The following is a 4,216-nucleotide window of genomic DNA, read 5'->3' on the forward strand; positions in this document are numbered from 1 at the left end:
GTTGTGTATAATGTTTTACTTTGGGGATCCAACTTTTCTTTGGCAGACACTGTGAAGAGCTTTGGAGTCCTGCTGGACCTAGTTTAGTAGTTGAGAAACAGGTTGCTGCGATGGGTAAAGGGGCATTTTACCAACTACATTTGGCGCGTAAGCCTTCCACCTATTTGATTGCTGTTAATGTAATCACATTGATGTGAGCGACTATAACTTCAAGACGTGAGAACTGCAACATGCTCTATGTAAGGCTGTTTTTGTTTGGAATCAGCAATTGGTGCAAACTGGCAGATTATCAAGGTGGGGTGCTTGGATCCTAGAATCATAGAGTTGGAAGAGCCCCCAAGGGCCATAAAGTCCAACCCCCTGCAATACAGGAACACACAATCAAAGCACTCCTGACACATGGCCATTGAGCCTCAGTTAAAAGACCTCCAAAGAAGAAGACTCCACCACACTCTGAGGTAGTGCATTCCACTGTCAAACAGCCCTTACTGTCTAGAAGTTTTTCCAGTTGTTTAGGTGGAATCTCCTTTCCTTCACCTTGAACCCATTACGCCTATTCCTAGTCTCTGGAGCAGCAGAAAACAAGCTTGCTCCCTCACCAACATGACATCCCTTCAAATATCTAAACATGACTATCATGTCACCTCTTAACCTTCTCTTCACCAAATTAAACATACCCAGCTCCCTAAGTCAATCCTCGTAGGGCATGGATTCCAAACCTTTGACCATTTTGATCTCCTTTTTGACCATTCTGGACCCTTTCCAGCTTGTCAATATCCTCCTTGAATTGCAGAGCCCAGAACTGTACACAATATTCCAGGTGAGGTCTAACCAATGCAGAATAGAGAGGTACAATTACAACGTTTAATAGATCATCATCATCATCCCTCGATCTAGACACCATACACCTATTGATACAGTCCAAAATCACATTGGCTTTCTTGGCCACCTGTTTTGCCAAAGGCAAAAGGTTCTTTTTGAATAAGCACGCTGGTGGTTTATGATTCAAAAAGGAAATTTATTGAAGCAGGCATAGATGAAAGGATCACATGAAAAAAGATACAATACCAAGAAAGTTTCCTCAATCAGTTGCGGGAACCCTCAGACAAAGTGCTGGGTGCTGCCCAGCGCCACCATTAATCTTCTCGAGGTGGTTTTAATGAGGCAAGGTCAGCCTGTACTCTTGAAAACATACTCTCTCATTCCTAACCCATACTATGATCACTCAACCTTGGAGATATACTATTGCAAGGTGAGGAGAACAAGTGAAGTAAAATTAACCCCTCTCTGGTTCAGTGGAACCAGTTGTGTACACCACTAAACTCGATACAATTAGTCTTCTCCAGGTTTCCCCTACACTGCCGCATCACACGGCTAACTCATGTTCAGTTTGTAGTCTACTAAGACTCCCAGATCCCTTTCGCATGTAGTGTTGTCAAGCCAGGTGTCACCCATCTGATATCTGCATTTCATTTTTTCTGCCTAAGTGTGGAATCTTACATTTATCTCTGTTGAAATTCATTTTGTTTCTTTTGGCCCAGTTCTCTAATCTGTCCAGGTCATTTGGAGTTCTGACTCTGTCCTCTGGGCTATTAGCTACCCATCCCAATTTTGTGTCACCTGCAAATTTGATTAGCATGCCTTCTATTCCATCATCCAAGTTGTTGATCAAAATATTGAATAGCACTGGGCCCAGGACAGAACCCTGTGGCACCCCACTAGTCACTTCTCTCCGGGATGAAGATGAGCCATTAATGAGCACCCTTTGATTTGGTCAGTCAACCAATTACAAACCTATCTAATACCGGTAGTAGCATTGTCTAGTCCACATTTCACTAGCTTACTTGCAAGAATATTATGGGGCACTGTATGTAGGAGTTGTATGGTACCCTCGAGCACTACCAGTTGGGGTGGTGCCTGTAGGAAAGGAGGTCATTTCTTGAATGAAAACATCTGAGGGTTGATTAATGGCAATGGCCGATATAACAAGAACCACCTGCGGGCTAAGAAAGTCCGATAACTGATGAGGACAACGAGGCTGGGGAATCTTTTCTAAAATGTTCTCAGAGGTTTGGCTTATTAAGAATTAGTATCCATCCTCTCTCTCTTTCTTTTCTTTTCTTTTCTTTTATTTATAAACCGCCCTCCCCCGAAGGGCTCAGATTATCTAAAGAGATTTCCTCTGGTTCCTGAATAAAAAGGCTATTGGACTTTCTTATCATCTTGCAGCCAGGAGCTTTCTTGTGTTGTATTATTCTGTCTGGAGGAGGAAACTCCTACACAGGAGGTTATTTCTTTGGAAGCCTGGGAGAAAGCTTGCTGGAGAAGTCAGCAAGCTGTTTGTTATCTGGCATGCAACGCTACTAAGGGGCCAGAACGACATCACAGGCTCATACAGGCACCTTGTCAAAAGCTTTACTAAGATCAAGGTATGCTACGCCCACATCATTCCATTCATCTACCAATCTTGTCACTCTATCAAAAAAAAAGAGATGAGATTAGTCTGGCATGATTTGTTTTTCAGAAAGCCATGCTGACTTTTTGTGATCACAGTATTCTCTTCCAAGTGCTGGCAGACTGTCTAATGATCTGCTCCAGAATCTTCCCTGGTATTGATGTCAGGCTGACTGGACAGTAATTATTAGGGTCCTTTTCCCCCTTTTTGAAGATGGGGATAACATTAGCCCTTCTCCAGCCTGCTGGGACTTCTGTTCTCCAGGAGTTCTCAAAGATTACAGCAAGTGATTCCGCGATTACTTCTGCCAGTTCTTTTTTTATATCCTGAGATTACTTCTACGTTCTTTTAATATATTGCAACCGTATTGTGACTTTTGCATTGGTTGCCTGTTGGTTTCTAAACTAGTGCTTACCTTTCAAAATCCTTGACCTGGGACTACACATCTATTTACTTTATATATATCCCACATTTCTCCCTAGTGGAAACTCCAAGTGACTTACAAAGACAATGCAGAATATCTACTTTCCTCTGGAAGGCCAATTTATAATATTGTAGCAGCCACAGAAAAAAACCTGAGAACCGTTGTAGTGGAATGTGCCCTCACATGAATCACACTGACTAAAAGGCATTGTTGTGCTGACTAGAGGTACTGCAAGGTCTCATAGGAGAGATGTAACTTTAGCCACATAGTGGTTAAAGTGTTGGACTAAGACTTGAGAAATGCAGTTTTGAATCCACTCCACCACCAATGGTCACTGGGTGACCTTGGGTTAGTCACATATTCTCAGCCTAACCTCCCTTGCCGGGTTTTTGTGAGGATGAAATGGAGGAGTAATTCTGAGATGGTTTGAGTTCTTTTTGTACAGTCAAACACAGAAAATGGGAATCCCGATTATCCCTGGACAGCAGCAAGAACATCTGTTCAAGCATGTGACATGACATCTACCAAAGCAGTGCTCTTTATGCACCAGTACACTAATTGAATCTGATGCTCCTAGCTGTTTCATGGACTCCTCCTTTGGGCACCAGCCCTGATGTCTAAAGCAACTCCAGTCTTGGTGGAGACCAAAGATGTTTGGCTTCTAGTGTCAAGTCTGGTCACACAAGAAACCTTCCCATTGGGTTTTGAAATCCAGCATCACCATGAGAAACGCAACTTCAATGCAATATGATCACCTCGTTTTCCCGTAATCCTAGGATTCTTATGGCTCTTACTCTACAATCCAGGTTTCTGTTGGGCACACAGAGAGCTCGGCTTCATTTGCCATTTTGTCTTGAAGAATATTCAGAAAAGTCTGAGCGTGACTGGACCAGTTTGGTTCAGAAGTTCAGAGTCATAGCATAGTTCAGGACAGTCAGTCCTGTCCAGGTTTTGAGAGTCCAAAAGTAATACTCCGGGAGTGGCAACATCACAAAGCACAGGCTATACACAATGTTTGCTTCTGCAAGGCTGGCTTTTTCACACCTGCCTTTTGTGATGTTTTCCGTCTGCCTAGTCAGTATCCTGGAAAAACTCAGGGTGCTCTCTGGGGTGTCTCTGAGCTTCCAGTCTTGCATTGCATTTTTTAGCCTCAACTCCCAATGGCCGTGGTCTGCTGGTTTTAAGAGAATAGGAACAGGCTGTTGGAGAGGAGACATCGTGTCCTTCTCAGGAACTTCTGGAGTGAATATAAATTAGCTTCAATGACCGAGTAGAACAGGGGTCTTCAAACTATGGCCCTCCAGATGTTCATGGACTACAATTCCCATCAGCCTCTG

Source organism: Sphaerodactylus townsendi, linkage group LG06 (genome assembly GCF_021028975.2).
Source record: "Sphaerodactylus townsendi isolate TG3544 linkage group LG06, MPM_Stown_v2.3, whole genome shotgun sequence".
Lineage (NCBI taxonomy): Eukaryota > Metazoa > Chordata > Lepidosauria > Squamata > Sphaerodactylidae > Sphaerodactylus > Sphaerodactylus townsendi.